Consider the following 20,181-nt stretch of genomic DNA (forward strand, 5'->3'; position numbering starts at 1 on the left):
ATATCTCTAGAACCAGTAAAAAATAAGTACCATTTATGATATATAGTTGAAAAGTTTTCAAGGAGGGCTTATTACTGCAGTTAAGAAAAAATTCCAAATCTTTTGGATTTTGGGTTTTTTGGACATAAAAGTTTTAAACAGCACTTGTACTGAATTTGATTCTGAGTCAAACAGTATGATAACATCTGCAGAAAGTAAATCCCAAGTTAAGAATTTCACAGTCTATTAACAAAAAAACATATCAAAATCCGCCAGATTATAACTAGGAATTAAATGACATAAACTTACGAAATAAATATTATTTAATTTGTATTGTAGGATACATACCTATTTCTGAAATGATCTATAAAACATATATATAATTATTAATGTGTAATATAATTTAGTAGATGATCTGAATATAATTTATATATATATACATAATGAAATCTTTATAAATTCATTATATTTATGTTTTTTTTTAATGATAAATAAGAAAAATAATATTGTAAACCACTCAGTTAAAATTAAGTCGTCTTTAAATGCCTTTATTTGTATTCAATATATTAAGCTGTGCTTTATAAATAACCTTTTCGTAAATATATAAATAAGCTCATATTTTATACCAAAATATTAAGGACGATATGAAAATTATAAAAGCAGTATAAGATTGGTTGGCGAATTAAGTACTTCTTATACTTCTTTCAATCTTACAAGAAGTATACGATTGAAGAAGGTTGTTTTCTGGAATCACCGGGGATGAGGAAGAGAAGAAGGCAGCTCCGGCATATTAGTTAATAAGCGGGAGACAACTGCTATTGGAAATGCAATAAACTGGTAGGCGCTTAATTCAATCATGTCAAAACAGAGAAAATTCATATGATTATTGTTTATGCGGTTTTGTAAATTTGATTTTCATCTCCCGTTTCCTTTTAAGAACAGGTGTTTTTCTCATTTCCACACTCGATTTTTTTTCCAACGTACAGCTGCTCATCTATTTTTTTTTATTTTTTTACTCTACATATTTTTCTTATTTATTTGAAGCTTTCCTTATAACCTTTTTTTTTTTCACTCATCCATTCTCCATCTTTTTTTCATCATTATCCATATTCTTTCAACAGCGTCACCCTGAGACCTCCAATTTGTTTATTTTTCTTTATCCTTTTTTTCTTTTTTTTTAAAGAAACTACATTTCTTCTAACCAATTTTGAATAAATATCAAATATTCAACCTCTTAAAGACATTTATTATTTTCTTACTTTTATACAATAAAAACAGAAATAAAGAATTAATTTTTGTCTTACTTTTAAAGTAAAACATAAATATTCTTAATATAGCATACAATAATTTGTTAATTTCAAATTATTTGTATTAAATTAACAATTTCTATTTAAATTTTTAATTAAAATGTATCTCTTCCTTTACAATCAAATTTAAGATAGTAATAATAGATAAAGTACTGTCATAAAGCAATAAGTGATACTAATTTCTAATATAAATTAATAATACGTATTTACCGTTCTAATAACCGCCGATAATGGGTCCATCTGTGTTACTGCTAATAAAAAAACTAAAAAAAGCGATGCGGGTAATTAATAATGTTTTTTAAGTGTTAGTGCTGTAAAAAGAAAATATAAGATGTTTTTCATAAAGCATGAAAAATTATTTTGATTTTATTTTTCATTTCTCTCAAATAAAATTTCACCATGTAGAATTTTTCTTTAATTTTCAATTCATTTTTCTTTTTCTCCGTTTTATTCAGTATTCTACATAAAAAGTGTAAAGACAATGTAACTGCATTGTAAATTACATACATAGTTACACATTTTACAACATTGTTAATTATCCTTATTTTTTTCTATTTGAGATTAATAGCTCATACTTCCCAAAATACTGAACTTTTATTTAAGAAAACAGTATTGTTTTTTGAGTTATAAAATATATGAAATAGAGAAAAAGATTGAAAGGTATGATTTCATTGATTTTTCCTTCACAAAAAATTTTTCATTTATTAAAATGTTTTTTTTTTTTTTTTTTTTTTTTTTTTTTAGTATTAGAAACTCATAAGACTGAATTAACTCATAAGATTGAGATAACTCAAAACAATAAATGGTAATTTTTTAAGATTAAAAAATTTTATAGATTTTTATCTATTTATAAAAGTAGTTCATTGTTGGTTCTTCAGAAGCATCAGGTTCAGATTGTTCTGAAGAAAGATGAGTAAAATAAATTGCCATTCCGTGTGTCGGAAGGGTAGCGTCTCGGTCTTTTATCTGAGTGTTGGGTATTGGGCGAAACCTGGTCAGACATGGCATTTCTCATTCAGAGTGGCGCACGAAATAATCCAACATTTAGTTTTGTTAAAAAATATTTACTTGAATTGCAATACAGAAAAGTAAAATACAACGTATTTACTATACACCTGGAGATTATGTTTTGCTTATCGTACTTAATATGACCTTCATCACGTCTAGTAACTTCTTCAACACGAACTCCTATGACAATAACTCGATAAAACATATCCTCGGTTATCTCGTTGCACGTTTTAATGATCAGCTCTATCACTGTACGAGGATGTTTAGGGAAAATATTTTCCTTTTGAAATTTAATAAGCACATAATCACACGGATTCAAATCAGGTCTGTTTGGGGGCCAGTTCTGTCCACACGCAAAACGATTAGGAAATCGGTTAGAAATAACATTTACGTTTCATGCAGAAGTCTGAAACAACATTAACTGTCTACGTCTGGCTCCATCCTGCGTGAACCACTCGTTTTCTAATTGAAACCCATTTGCATGAAGCTGAGGAACAACATTATTAAGCAGCATGTTTAGAAACGTTCACTCTTCACTCTGTTAAAAAAAATGGCCCTATTACTCCTTGACTTAAGATAGCGGCCCGTAATTTTTGAAGTGTAGTGGGTTTTGGAAGCGAAAAACACATATTTTGTTTATTAACGACCCCGTCTAGGTGAAAATGTGCCTCATCTGAAAACCAAATATTGTTCAATAATACATCTTGGTTTACAGCCCGTTCAGCGAATGCCATTCTTAATGGCGAATGCCATTCTATATTTTCAATTGTTAATTTAGGCAGCACTGTTATTTTGTACGGATACAAATGCAAATGAGGTTTTAAGATTCCCTTCACAGATCGCATAGAAATCCTTATTTGTGCTGCTCTTTTTCTTGTTGATTTGTCCGAGCTCCTCAGCAACGCTGCTCTGACAGCTTCGACATTCTGTGGAGAATGAACATCATCCGGCCGTTCGCGTTTACTCTCAAATACTGAACCGTCACTATTAAATGTTTTGTAAAAATTAGGCGTAATCTTTTAAGTGAGGGAGACTACCGAGTTTTTAAATGTGCATGAAACCGTCTTTGTATAAACACCACACTTTTCGTTTCACTAAAATACAACACAATCTTTACGCGTTGTTCAACAATCAGTCTTCCTTTTGTCAGCCATCTTAAACGGTAAAATAACGCACTCGGAAAGACTAATATTCATGAACTGCTGTCATTTCTGTCAATATAAAACATATTAGGGATAATTAACCTAAACAATTATTGCCAAAAGAAATGTTAGATTATTTCTTGTGCCATTCTGTATGATACAAAATTCCATTTCCATAGTCCCGCGTTCAAACTTTATAGCGTCTGTGTGGAAAATAATGAATCAATTCATTAAGCAAAAAAAAAACAATTGTTAGTTCGTTAAAGAGTGTGTAGTATCTAAATCAGTTCCTAGGATAAATCTACCAAATATGTAGAGATTCTTGTGTGTTAAGATATAGATACATTTTAATATCAAATTCTCATTAATTAATATAATTCGATAATTAATATCAATTCTTGTCATTCACATAAGTATCATAGGTTCGATTTTTCGTATTAGTATTCTCACAGGTCGGTGGAATTACAGATAGCAAGAAGAACGTTTAGAGCTACTAGAATTTATAGTCATAGACGACGTGAATGTATATTCACGCTGGTAACGTTCTGGTGTATACTAGAACGTTTTTCAAAGTCGTGAAGAGCAACGTATACGCTCAGCTCAACTCTAGTTCAATCTTCAGAAATCTCTTAGGTCTAAAATCAGCGTTTGATTATCATTCTGTAATTAACTATCCGAACCTGAAAGATATTGAAATAGGAAAGAATATTAAAATATGTAATATTTCCATTGCAATACCAAAAAGTGGAATGATGAAATTCCTGATTTTGCTGAACCGAGCGGTAGAGTAGTTTCTGAACAACTTCAAAAACCTCCTGTTTTCATTAAATCTTTGATTATGGGAATAAAACCTTTATCTACATAAGTAAGTTGAGAATAGTCATAAATCTGAGATCATTGACTCGCATATAATTTCTAAAATTACAATTTTTGAAGTTCTATGTACATGAGATGCTATACGAGATGCTAGTATCTACATAAAGGATACATAGAAAATTAAATAACCTTCGTGCATTTTTTATTTATTAATTTACGTAAAAATTATTATAAAGAAAATAAATTTACAATAAAAATAATGATGTATAAATGAAATATAAAATTTATTACAGAAAATATATATATAACTTCGTAGTATGTAGTGTAGATTACTACATATATATTTTTCATCTTCTAACTCTCATTTTTTGTATTATGTTTTGTTCATTTGTTATATATATATATATGTATGTATATATATATATATATATATATATTTTCACAATACATGAAAGCTGAAAATAAATGATATACCTATCCGAGTTATACAGACTCTTTTCTTGAATACGTTATAGGGATCATTTGAAAATTTCATTTTTTCGTACATCATCAAGATTTGCTTGCCTCAGTTACGCCAACCCTCAGTTTCTCACTTGAAAACTCACTTGGATTAGATGAATTCTCGTTTCTTTATTATTACTATTATTATTGCCATTATTACAATTTCAACAGATACGCATATTTTTATATTATATAGTCTATGTACTTGTACAATACATGAATGGTAGTCTTATTTGTTAAAAAATAATAAATATCTGGTTGAATTTCTTCTATAAAATACAATGATGATTATATTAATAAAGCACTAGGCAAAATTTACTTTCGTTTGTTAGCAGACTGGTTGTTTATTTATTTTGAGAGGGAATTATTTTTCTGAAAATTTGATTGAACACTCTTGTTCTAGTAATTATTATAAATGCATGAAAACCTACGAGTAGCGTTGATATCAATACTTATTTTAATTTTCCTGCGATAATAAAGTATTTAAAAATAATCGGTTATAAGATTATAATGCACTAATTTTTTTGTTTTTTATTTATTTATGTAATTGATATTCCTAATTGGTTATTACTATTAGATATAAGGTAATTGTTTCACCTAAAACGTATCGTTAATTTAAATACTATCTAGAAAGTTTCGATTCATAGTATAAGTGATTCGAACTTGCAGGAAAATTTATGTACTTTCTATGGTTCCATGGAAAAATAATGTACATCGTACACCATCAAAAAATTAAAAATAATAATTTCATTTAAATTTATTTTATATATTATAACTTAATGTGTTTTTTGAGTTGCCAAATAAGAAATACTTATTTCAAATTAAATACTCCATTCAAATTTATTTGTTGAGAAAGGATTTGTAGTAAATAAAATTAAAAATCATAAAAAGTATTCTTGTATAAATAATTATATACTTAAAATTATTCAAAATAATAAAAAAAAAAACGCACTAGGAAAGAGAAAACACTAATATTCATGAACTACTGTCATTTCTGCCAATATAAAAGACACTAGGGATAATTAACCTAAACAATTATTGCCAAAACAAATGTTGGATCATTTCGTGCGCCATTCTGTATAATACAAAATTCCATTTCCGTAGTCCTGCGTTCGAGCTTTAAAGCGTCTGTGTGGAAAATAATGAATTAATTCATTAATAAAAAAAAATGTGTGTGTTTATGTATTATATGTGTTTGTGTGTGCGTGTGCGCGCGCGCACACACATATAATGGTACCTTATATATTATGGTACCTTTTCTAGGATGAAATTGATTCTTAATGTTTTATTAGCTCTATTTCGTTAGTTTTGTAGTGATTTAGATCAGGTTGACAGTAGGTTTTCAATGCTGTGAGTGTTTTGTTGAAGTTCCTGTTGAAGATATTTTTCATCTGGTTTCTTAATCGATCAAAGAATAAATTTGAAAATGAAGATTTATAAAATAAGTTTACAAAATATAAATAATATATAATAAATTGTTCTGTAAGTAAAAATCTGATGAATGTGGTTTACAGTAGTTGAATGTATTGGTATTCAACATCTTAAGTCTCGGTTTGGTTGAACAAAGGAGATGAAAGTTATTTAGATAGATCTTGCGACTTAATAATTTACATTGCATCGTTGTAAATTTTGTATAAAAAAAAGATCTAACAAGTTGTTTACAAACATATGACGAGTTCACAAATTATTTATTGCAATCTCGGTCAGAGATGGTAATTTGTCATGCTCTACAAAATTCCATTACATATTCCTGCAAAAAAACTCTTTATCTAATGTGTAAAGTTAAATTGAAAAAAATTATTAATTTGTAAGTAAAGATCATTTATTCAGTTACCAGTAGCTTCATACCCTGCCTTATCAAATATAATATAATAACACTATTGTTCCAAATTCATAATCCGAAGACTCATTCTTGTTCTCCACATTGTGACACTTCCACAAAGTGGAGAAAACGAAGATACACGTACACCTATTCAGTCTTTATCCAGAGTGATTCAGGAAGGAATGTAACGCTTTGAGAACATTTTCTGGTGATTAAAAGAAAAAAAAATGTTTATTTTTGTTTTGTAGGATGCAAAGTTAAAATCCTTCACATTTTAATATATCTTGTTTTTAAAAAAACTTTGAAACTTTTACATTTGAATTTAGTTTCTGAGAAATTTATACATACGGTTTTAATGAGAGAATCAAATTGTCTACAAATTTTTCTAAAAATTTTTACATGTTTATTATTCATTTAACATAGTTATTTTGCATAATATAACTTAAAATGCTACTGTTAATTTAAATTATCTTTATTTATGTATATTTTTTATTTTTATTTCTTAACGTAAAATAGTATCTTTTTCGACGCCAATCTTCTTTCTTTTAGCCAAGATTTATTAAAAAAAAAAAAATAATAAAAAAAAAACTGTTTAGACCTATTTTTTCTTTCTATTTTTCGCCAGATTTCATATAAAAGCACACAATTTACCACTTAATTTGGGTTCCAAGAATTACGGGCAGGCTTAATTTTACCGAAGGCAAAGAAATCAGTGCATAATCTTTCTTCAACCAACGCTCGCTAATGAAGAGTTTCCGAATCTATGTTTATACAAACTTTCTGTTTATATTATACCAGTAGATCATGGCCTAAAAGTTTTTTACATTTTTCGTAGATCACTATGCTATTGTTTTTGTATTACTTGAGGATTATCACTGGATGGTCCTCGTTCACGTGATGGTCAGTCATACGACTGGCTTACAGCTTCATTATGAAAGCTGATAGTAGTAAATAAAGGAATTCAGAAATATTTATGTGGAATTAACGAAATGAAACCCTGTTACTGTAATACAAATTTTTTACTTTTAATTAACTAATTTCGTGGACACCATTAGATATTTTTATTTAATAGTATAGTAAATGAAAATAATTGTTTCATGTATTGATCAGCGAATGTCTTTAATATCATTAATTTAGGAAAGTCTAATTTTCGGGTATAGCCTGATATTCTTTTATTTATTTGATTAGCATTTGGCAATTAAATATCTTAGTTTAACTTGATCCATCAATGTCTCGAAAGAGTATAAAAATAAAATAAACGCCTACTAAAGTAATGATAAATTGTTTTTAAACAACAAAAGTTATTTAATTTTTAATTAAATACAGTCGAATTATTATAATTTTGGAGTAATTAAGATATTCATCTAGTTAATAATGATAGAGATGAGAATTAAATAGGTAAGTGTACAAATTATTATGCAAAAATAAAATGTAATTTTTAATATATGCTCCAATTTTATGTCGTATCCTGCTGAGAGTAATTGTAGATGTTAATTATTCATGTGGTATCACGCCATGTAGTTAAAACTTTTAAAATTACGGTAATCTATTTTGTTAAATTATTGCTTAATTCTGTTTGAACTATATTCGGATGGATGGTATTTTATTATGTTTAACAAGTCTTTAATAATGAAAAGAGTGCTGCAATCCTACTGGTCAACTACGAAATCTATCGGGAATTTGCTGAATTAAAAACCATGTGCAGTGTATTATATATATATATATTTTACAAGTAGGGTGCAGGATACACTGCCATATCTGTCCTCTATTGACGGAATATTGAACTGAGTTGTAAGTTGTGAAGGGTGGAGATACGTTCACACAAACATATATATATAGACATACATAGAACAGTATACTGACATACGCACGTGTATACACATATACAACATTGCTGTGTCCGTTTCCATAGTAACCAACTGGACACGTGGGGTGCTCATATCAGACAATAAACAGTAAGTGGTGGGGGTGTATAAGTTTTGCCAAATATGGCCGCGATATTTTTTTTTAACGCAAATTTATTTCTTCCGTTTTCTAAAAGTATGACAGGATCCAGTCATTTCAAAACTTTTGTTTAGAAAGCATTTTATTAATTTTGTTTTTACTTATTATTTATGGTGAGTATTTATTTTTATTATTATATTTTTTAGCTATAAAATTATGAAAAAATTAGATTTAAAAAATTTAATTCTTTAATTTTATTTATTGTTTCCTTTACTAAAACAGTTTATATTCATTCTGTTTAAAAAATAAGTAAAATATTTTTTTAAATTGTTAACATAGCGATTATATGGAAAAGGAAAAACAATATTATTTATGTAATATTCTTTTTTTTATTTTATCTTTTCATTTCATGTTAATATTATGAAATTATTTTATAGAAGAAATTATTAATAAGAAATAATAATTTTTTATTAGTAATTTTTCGATGATTCTTTAATTCCAAAGGTAAATATTCGAGCCTATCATTTTTATTTCAATTTATTAACTCATGTTTTAATTAAATTTTAATGAGTGTAATTTAATTTATTTTATATAACAACCCTAGCAAAATTTACGCACACCATGTGTGTATGTGTCTGTGTGTATTTGTGTGTTTGATAGAGAGATGAAAGAGAGAAATAAAGAATTAGAAGTTTGATTTATGTAAAAATATATCAACAAAAATATGATGATAATAATAACAATAAATATAGAACTGAATATTTTAATATATTGTTTTATAATTATTATCAGTAAAACAATTGATTATAACAAATAAAAAACTTGATTAACTTACTAAACAACAATCACAAACTTATATAAAAATTTCTTACGTCTGTTTTAGACTGTATTATTTTATTTTGTTACGTGTTTATTTTTTAACTTTATAATAATTTTATTATAATATTTTTACCCTGTTAAAATAAGTTTTTATAAAATTGCTTTTAATACGTTTTCCTTTGTCTTTTCGGGTAAATACAAAAACAATTCCTCTTCATTTTTGTTAAATAGCAGTATAATTTCCCTCTTTTATGCAGTATGATATTTGGTCATTGTAATCTGTAGGCTATAAAACGCAATCTGATTAATTTTTAACTTTTTTAACAAAATAAGAATACATTTTATTTATCAAGTATTATTACATTTTTATAATCATAAATAGAATAATAGTCTTATTAATACAGAACAACTGTACATTAATAACACCTACACTAACATTAACTAACATTAATACAGAACACGATGACAAAAGAATAAATTTCTAGTACAATAAAATTAGCTTTGTATTAAAATTTTGTTTAAGATATTAGTAAATGGAGAAGTTTGACATCTTGAGTTAAATATAAGATGAACTATCCGTTGTTTTACAGGGTATCAGATATTACACGGAAGGTTAAAAATATTAAAAACATTAAAAATGTTAAATAATATTTAAATAGTAAAACTGTTCAAAATTTATCTCCTTTCTTTCTCCTTAAACGTTTTCTGCTAAACTTCATCAACAAGTAATAATCACATAAAGTTTCCTTGCAGTATGGAGGAAAGAATATCTGTAATAATTTAAATAATAACGTACTTTTTTTTTTACAATTTATATTTATTTGCTTTAATTTTTATAGCGTGTAATTTTTAGCTAAAATATATCCTTAAAATATAAATTTTAAAAACCAGTTTTTCTAATGTAAGGACGGATTTCTCGTTCCGTAGTCGAAGTATAAAGAAATCTTACTTAGAAATTCACTTAAAATTTTTTTTTCTATCGCTAAATCGTTTAATGAAATTATATCCTGAAGGTATAATTTTTGTTATTTTAAAATACAACTTTAGGTAATAAATAATAAAAAATTATTTTTTCATCAAATGAGAGGGAGACTTACAAGTATTTCGATATTTCAAATGAAGAAATAACAAAAATTGCTTACATAGATTTTAATTAAGTTGATATGTCTAATTAAAATAATTTAATATTTTTTCTCAATAATAAGAAGTATATTCATGGGTAATTCTTTACAAGGAAAAAAAATAATTGATATAAAATGAAATAAATAATGAGATTAAAATAATTTTGGTTTTGTTTTGATAAAATAAAAATAAAATTATATTAAATAGATTTTTGGTAATCTATAGGCTAAATTTTATGTTGTAATGTGGACTGTATTCAGTAAACAAATATTATAACATTTCTGTGTAATCTGTGACATCTAGAAAATAATTTACATAATTTTTAGAAATTAAAAGGAAAAATAAAATTCACTCTTTTAAATTTCATTTTGCGGGAAGCAATACTACCCGAAAAATGACACTTTTAAATATTACACGCTTTCTCCTTATGACTCACTGCTGAGATCGTTATTAATGGAGTTACCTCGATAAATTAATACTTAAATACGGGTATTATTATTTTGTTGAAAGATTTATTTTAATAAAAAAAAAAAATATATATTTATATATATATATATATATATATTTATATATATATATATATATTATATATTCCTAGTGTTTACATTGCATTCTGTTCAACTAATGAACAATAAGCAACCTGCTATCGCCCAATGAGATGAGGATGATATATATGTCTTATAAATGAGATGTAATTTTACACAGACTCATTCTACACCATAGACTCATTTTACACCGACGATTCTAGTAAAAGCAGTTACTTTTATACGGATTTGAGTACTAGATCGCGGATACCGGTATTCTTTGGTGATTAGATTTCGATTAACCACACATCTCAGGAATGGTCGACCTGAGACTGTACAATACTAAACTTCATTTCATTCATACACATCATCTTATTCATCCTCTAAAATAGGTTAGGTTATGTGGTTCCGGAAGCTAAACAAAAAAGAAAGAAAGAAGACCGACCATTACTGAATTGTGTCGTAAATTGAAACCCAACTACCAGAGTACACTGGTATCCACTGTCTAATGTTCAAATTTGTATAAAAGAAACTAACTTTCATTAGGATTCAAACCTCAGAACCTTCGACTTCAAAAATCACCTGTTAAACAAGTGATTTTGGGAGGTCGATTTATCACTAGACCAACCTGGTGGGCTATAAAAGATTTAAGATATATTTTATTATTACATTTTTAAAATTGAAAATAATTTAAGGAGAAAAATGTACTCTATTTTCCTATTTTTATTTGACCTTTGACCTTTCAATTATCTGAACTTTCCGGGATAAGTAGAATTAATTTTAAAAAAACGATACACCAAACCATTTTATTTTAAATAAATTTATTTGTAATAAACAATGACGTCTGACTTGAAAGGAAATGCATTTCGGAAAATTCAATTTAAAATCTAACTTCGATTATCATGAACTTTATATTTTTATTTCTCATTCACCGATTTGCTATTACCCTAATAAGAGTTGGTTGTATCTTATTTAAATTTACATTTAATTTATAAAATATAATAATAAGAAAGCTGCATACTTTATATATAAATATTTAAAACGGTTAATCAAAATACGCCTTGTAAAATATTTATTTACATTTTATTCTATAAAAATAGTAGAAATTATTTCTCAGAAATCAGTGGTAATAAATAATAATTAATTCAGCAAAAATATTTTTATTTGATCTTTTCTTTCAATTCCATTTAATTTATTATAATAAAATACGTTACACAATAAAATTTTAATTTTATAGGTATTAGTAGAACATTAACTTTTTTATTAAATGAAGTTTACTCAAGAATTTACTACTTTACAAGTTATTATATTTTATATTAACCTACTTAAACTTTATAAATACTTTAGTAAAAGTTTCTTTTGAAAAGTTTAAACCTTATTGCAGATGATAACTGAATTAATTCACCCACCTGTTGTTGTTAGCTCCAAGTACATAGTAAACGCGCATGAAAAAAAATTAATATTAATAAAATATAATAATAATTATTATTAAAAAATTAAAATTCCCAATTAATAATAATTATAACTATTTGGGAATTTTAACTGCTAAAAAATGTAAAAATATTTCTTTAATATTCTAATAAATATTAAACTATTGTTCAAAAGGTAACTTCCATTTAATTCTGCTGTTTGAATATAAATGTAATTACTGACCACTCCAGACAATTCTTTGGAGCTTAATTACTACCATTTCGAATTTTACTATAAAATTATTTCTCGATTGTCCTGGGAATACGGTCCAGAATTAAAAAAATGAACCATTATAAATAAAAGAAGTCAGTATGACGTATATATTGTGATATATATATATATATGTATAAAACAAATTTGATTATTTTTAAAAAATCTGATATGGACATGTCATAACTTCCTTGTACACCTATTAAATTACATACAGACATTTTTGAAAGTACATCAAATTTTATTTCACTAATAACTTTTGATTTTTTTCATATTTATTTTATATTGTTATTATTGAATTATTATTTATTGTAAACATATTTTTACAATCATAGGTTAATAATTATTAATAAATCAATATATTTAATTAAAAAAAGGAGATGAAGTCGGATTTGAACCGATGTGTCTTACCCCTGAAAGATCCAAATATTTCATTAATTAAAATTCTACTTGGCTATAATTCTGGAACCAATGAAAATAAGTACGACTTATGATATATCGTTGAAAATCTCTCAATGAGGGCTTATTAATGCAGTTAAAAAAGAGTTCAAGATCCAAATTTTTCGGATTTCAGGCTTTTTTTGGGCACTTTTGGTTCAATCGATCGCAATCAAAAGGGAAGCTGCACAACTAGATGTTACAACTCCTAAATTCAAAATTACAACATCCTTCGGCTAATCGTTTTTGAGTTATACGAGATACATACGCACATACGTACGTAAAGGCATCATGCCGATACTAGTCAGAATGGATTCAGGGATGATCAAAATGGATATTTCCGTTGAAATCTGAAAACCGAAATTTTTCGCGATCAAAATACTTCCTTTATTTCGAATAAGGAAGTAAAGATAATAAGATAGTAATGCTTTTATAAACTACAGAAATAATGTAATTTATTTTTTATTTTACGATTATTAATATTTATTTATTATACGAGTATATACATATATTCACTACAAAGCTACTACAAAGTTTATCTTTCATTTACATTTTGTGATTAATTTCTTTTCTTCAATTTATATTCTATAACAAACTAATTTCGTCATTTTCGTAATCAGGAAATATTTTTTCCTTCCAAATTTTTACACAAAAATTCATAAACATTAAATTATAGATGAATAGTTTATTTTTTATTAACACACAGTCCCGTAGTATTTTATTATATGCCCTCGAAATATATTTATTTATTATAATTAATAACATATGTTACACTGATTATATACAGAGTGATTCACGAAGAATGTAACAAACGCTCAGGGGACATGTTCTACTGGTGAAAATAAAGAAAAAAGTTCATATAAACAAAGGCTAGGAAACATTTCGTTAGCAAGAGTCGGCTGGCGAAAGATTTTTACCCCAATTTCTGCGCCTTGGTAAAATTAATCCAGACTAATTCTTTGAATTCAATAGTGGTTTTATATGATACAAAATTTTCAATATAGATTTAGATAAAATTAATATGTAATTATTTTATAGATGATATAATTAGTTTAAATATGTCTTATTGATGTGTTGTTTTATTTGGTTTTTCCGTTTCTTTTTAAACTTTTAAATGTTTTCCTAAAATGTTTAATTCGTTTATTTTGAAGTATTTAAAATTTTGTTTCGTTTAATAAATAGTTAAAATCTGCTGCAACTTGATGTTCTTTGTTTTTAATAAACTTCAAAATTCTTACGATCATATTTAATTTCTATAAGGTTTATTCGTATTAATTTACTAAAAATTAATTCTCCACAAGTTTTAATTAAAATTTTTATGAGTTTTTTATTAATTTAACCAAGTTATTTTACGACAAACATAAAATAGGATGTTTTCGACCTCAATCTTTTCTTTTACCCCAAATTTCTCAAAAACTAGTAAAATAACAGTTCTGGGACCTATTATTTTACAATTTTTCACATTTTAGTTTACATAAAAGATTTAATTTAGGTCCTAAAAATTGCAGTCTGTCTTAATTTTACCGAAGGCGTAGAAATCAGGTCGAAATCTTTCACTACCTTTCTGAAGATTACCCTGAAGATAATAACTGTACTTGGTTAGTCAGTTTTTAACAGCTGATCAATGTATTACTAAAACATTGCATTATTTTTTGCCTGGGTTAGCCATTAATTAATTTATTATTTCTGTTTTTATAAACGTGAAGTTTTTTCATGGAGATCAATTTTTCTATTTTTATACATTTAAAAATGGCAACCGCGGAAACTAATTGAAAAATATGAATTAAGAACAAAAAATTTTCTGTAATCTAAATTAAATTTAAATTAAGTATTTTAATATAATAAAATGTGTCGGTAATAGTAATATAATGTACTTATAATATAAATAATATCCATCTGTGTGTATTTGTGTGTCCGATGATTGAAGTAAGTGTTTGTTTTTTAATAAATACATATTAAGTAGAATGGTTGACTACGTAACAAAAGCAGATGTTAAAAAAGGAAGTTTTACTTGATCTAAAAATCATCCGTTTTACTGGTAGGAATTAGGCCAACTATATAGAATACCCTGTGTTTTTAAAATAGGCCAGCCTCATCTACCCTACAATAACAATGACTTTCAAAACTACCACTTTGAATTTTAAAGCGTACGAGTTTAATTGTTGTTTGATTTGGTAATGGTTGTAGGTCTACGTTAGCAGATGTTTATACTAAATCGATGGGACGGACACTCACTCAGTCAATTATATAAAAGTTTTAACTCGACTTGATGCATCCGCTTTACTGTTCGTCTGCTCATTTTTGGTCGGCCTACGAAGTATATAGGCTTTCTCATTTGGCTAAAGGTAAAGGTAAAACAAAATTATAATATACTAATATAACAGGCCGTATATTTTGGACAGCTGAATACGTAATGCAGCTTGTATCCTGTACGTATGTTTACACACCGCACTCATTTTCAACATCACCTTACCACCTTCCTACAAGCTTATTTCCTCTACATCTATCTACTTTCTTGGCACCATTGCCTCCTCTACATTATAACCCTGTCATTACTATTATTATTATTTCTAGATCTATTATTACTACTATTATTATCATCATCAGTGTAATAAACCAGTTAATGTATGACGATAGTTAACTTAGGTTAACCTAGGTAAGTAAAGTTTCATTTTACGTCATTTAACTTTTTTTTTCTTATTATATTATCGCAGTTTTTTTTTTTAATATTTCATATTGGAATTTAATAAAACAATAATGCAGTAATTATCATCATAACCTCATTTTTAAATAGTTTCTGAATTATTCTGTCAGATCTTAAATTTGCATCATGAATTGTTTTGATAAAAAAAATTTTCTAAATAACTGATTTAAAAAATTCATGATTTAAAAAGAATCTGATGTGGATACTACATGACTTCCTTGTACACCTTGTAATAACATATACTCATTTTTTTTTAAATGAAAAGTACATAAAATTTTATTCCATTAATAACTTCTGATATTTTTTCTTTTTTTTTGTTATTGTTATTATTGCTATTATTGTGATATTATTTATTGTAAAACTTTTTATAAGCAGAGGTTAATAATTATAAATAAATCAATATCTTTAAATTAAAAAAAAGTTAAAGAAAAATGAAATGAAGTCGGATTATAACCGATGTGCCTTCCTCTAGTAAAATCCAAATATCTCATTAATTAAACTTTTATTTGGCTATAACTCTGGAACCAATGAAAATAAGTACCACTTATGAACATCGTTGAAAAGCTTTCAACGAAGGCTTATTACTGCAGTTAAGAAAAAGTTCAAAATCCAAATGTTTTTGATTTTAAGCTATTTTGGACACTTTTCGTCCAGTCGATTGCAGTCAAAAGGGGAGTTGCATAACCAGATGTTACAACAGTCCTAAATCCAAAATTACAACATCCTAATCGATTTTGAGTTATGATACATACTTATGATGATCGTACAGACGTCACGTCAAAACTAGTCAAAATTCATTCAGGGTAAGTCAAAATGGATATTTTCGTTGAAATCTGAAAACCAAAATTTTTCTCGATCACAATACTTCCTTTACTTCATACAAGCAAGTAAAAGTACATGTAAACGATATAATTGAATGCGAAGTTGTAATTAAAAAAAAAAAAAAAAAAATTGTGTGTATGTTAAAGTAGCAATTATTTGTTTGTGATGGATGTGTTAGTTTATTCCTAATAATATAGCAAAAAATAAGTGTGTATGTGTATATACAGTGTAAATATAATAAGTGTATATATATATATATATATATATATATATATATATATAAGAACATGTGACTGATTCATAACCAACGTCCAACAAAAACTTAAAGATAAATTGGTGAAAATTTGATATACATTCTTCTTACGGTGCATGTGCACACAAAGAAAGGATTTTTTGAAATTACGAGTTTAAAGGTTAAAATGGAATAACAATGAAATTGAGTATTTTTTTAATTTCTTGGTAATAAATGAAAATATCAACTTGATTATTGGTTTGTGCTACTTTTATATAAATATAAAAGTTGAAAAAAAATTTAAATATACTTTTATATATAAATATAAAAGTTTAAAATATAAAAATGTGAAAACCTGCCTTTGAGCAGAACACTTATTGTTATTAATTAATGAGGTAATTGGGTCTTACAAGAGGAAGGCACATCAGTATATTGATTTATTAATAATTATTAACCTCTGTTTGAAAAAAAATTAATATAAATAATAATTCAAAAACAAAAAAAAAAATATGAAAAAAAAAATGTATAAAAAAATATATGTAATTTAGTAGGCATTCAAGGAATTCATGTGGTGTCCAAATCAGACCTTTTAAGTTCAGATTCATTTTTAAAACTCTATACTAAATTAAAATTAACTATCGAACACCTTACTAACCGTTAATTTGACACCACGTTCAAAATTATTAACAATCCAAATTTACTGAATAGATTTTTTTTTGATTTTTTTTATTATTATCTTTCTTTCAATCGGTCAGTTTTATTTTTTTTGAGACTTAAATTATAATTTATATTTTTCCTTCCTCAAGAAATTTAATGACAAGAAAATTATTGTTAATTAAAATGCTCGAGATAAGGCTCTTTGAAATGCAGGAAACGTGCAATTTTTCCCCCTGAGTTTTTCAATTAATTTTTGGAACGGTATATATTGAATATAACAATGACAACAGGCTTCATATGAAATAAGGAAAACCACTTCACTCTTCACTTCACCTTCCGTAATAAACATGAAAAGGGACTTGTTTATTTTTGAGAGCTACTTTAAAATTTTGTTGTATGTTTTTTTTTTACGCCAGGTGGCTTAAAATAATTTTGTTATAGGATTAATAGATAGATGCATGCGATATAGCACTATTTCATATGTTCTGTTCATGATCTGCGATACTTATTAGCTCAAAAATTAATAACTGTACATTAGTAGTGATCATAAAGGTATATAATTTACAAGGGGGTAATTTATAACGTATATGAACTTACGTGAATGAAATATTTTATTGTACGAAGCTTTCAGTTATCCTACAAATAAAATTTCGTTCAAAAACATAATTTCCGGTAGATACGCAAATTATTTGTGAACTAAAATAATTTACTAATATGTACAAATACCGTCAATCGGATTCATTCATAAAATCAATAACTTATTTGTAAAGACGAGTTAAATCAGTTAAACCCAAGATTTAACAGATTTAATTTCTAATTCTAGAAATTTGCTAGAATTAAAAATTATGTACGTTCATAGTTATTAGGTAATAATTTTAATAAAAAATATGTAGATCTCGTAATCCTGTTACTGGGACAGGATTAGACATTCACATTTCTAAATCACATTCACAGTTATTTGTTATGAAATCACATTCACATTACATCATAACATATACACATTTTCTAAATCAAAGTCATTTAAAACCTTCTGTTTATTTACTAAAGTGCCAATTATTTAAATTTTTGACCTAAAAGCATATATATTAAGACAATTTATATGTTGTGTTTTTTAAAATTTAAATTATGGAATTAATGTTGTGCTTCTACCAATGAAAAAAATTATTAGGTTACGCTTGATTATTGAAAAGCAAGGTTAACTTTAGGTTAACTAAAATTAAAAGCAATTGATTATATTTAAAAAAAAAAAAAAACACTTCACTAAATTACTAATTAGAAGAAAACTGCTTTAAAATATTAAGTTAGATTAGGTTTAAAATTTAAATACACCTGAAAAATATTTACAATGTTGTAATTTAAACCAACCAGATTTAAGCTACAGTTGGTAGAACATAGACATGTAAACCATAGACCGCACCGTTTTTATTCTGGGATGACTAGACACTTTGCCAGCCGTATACTGAATAAAAAGATTATAATATTAAGGTTGATATAGGCCTAGGTAACAATTAAAAATACCATCAGATATATTAAAATAACCCCTATACAATAAGGGATGATGGAATGGGGATTGTTGTGGGTAACGGGATGTAACTTAGGGCTAGACAGGGTTGGAAAAAAATATCAAATTTCCTTTTTAGTCGTCAATTGCCTCATTCTTCTTCTTTATAGTCAAACTCGCTTTTTTCTACTTCTTTTGTCGTCTCATTCTTTCCCAACATGTGCTTCTATCACTTACTCCTTTTTCCTTCCCCTTTTTCCCTTTTTTTAAAATAACGCTGTCTGATTATACTAAGAATGACGAATCACATCCTTTCCGCGGAATCAAACTCGGGACTACTTAATATGTATTAACTGGGGATAAACATTTGTATTTTTTTGAATATATACCTTCAGAAATTAACAATTAAAATGTATTAATTTATTCCAAAAATTATTTTTCACTTAATTTTATAAAAATAATCAATTATAATTATCTTTTACTTATTCCTTTATTCCTTTATATGTTATCGTGTGATGTTTTTTCATTAATTAGTATGTTATTAATTTCTTTTTTAATGTATTTCTAAAAATAATAAACAAAAGAGTTACGTTGTGCTCTTTATTGGTTTTAATTTTTATTTGTTTATATATTTTATTTATATTTATTTATTTACACCAGACCTGGGCATTGTCGGACCTGGTGTCCCTGGCCTTAGCGGTTAGAGACAGAATCAAGATGAAAATAAGGAAAAGATCCAGAACCGGTGAGCCGACCTGCGATGCCAGACGTACTGCTGGTAGGCGGGGAGGCTCATTAGAGTCGCAAGAACACTCCCCTGGGCTGAGTTATACTTGATTGTTGAGCCGGCTCAGGGGAGCGGGAGAGCAAACACAAAAAAATGTTTTATTTATTTGGGTTTTAGTGATGAAAAGGTATTAAAAGAAAGTTCAAATTCATTGAAAATACCTTTATAATTTCTGATAATCTATCTAACCCACGTTCTTTATTTAAAAATAGTCACAATTTATAAAAAAAAAAAAAAAAAATATATAAATTGGATATTATTATGGTGTAGCTTAAAGAATTTGTTTAACCTTAGTGCATGTTACTTGTAATTTTTTATGGTTTTTAATTACATAATAAATAATTTAAAAACAAAAATAAAATCAAAACTTAATTGA

Source organism: Lycorma delicatula, chromosome 6 (genome assembly GCF_047948215.1).
Source record: "Lycorma delicatula isolate Av1 chromosome 6, ASM4794821v1, whole genome shotgun sequence".
NCBI lineage: Eukaryota > Metazoa > Arthropoda > Insecta > Hemiptera > Fulgoridae > Lycorma > Lycorma delicatula.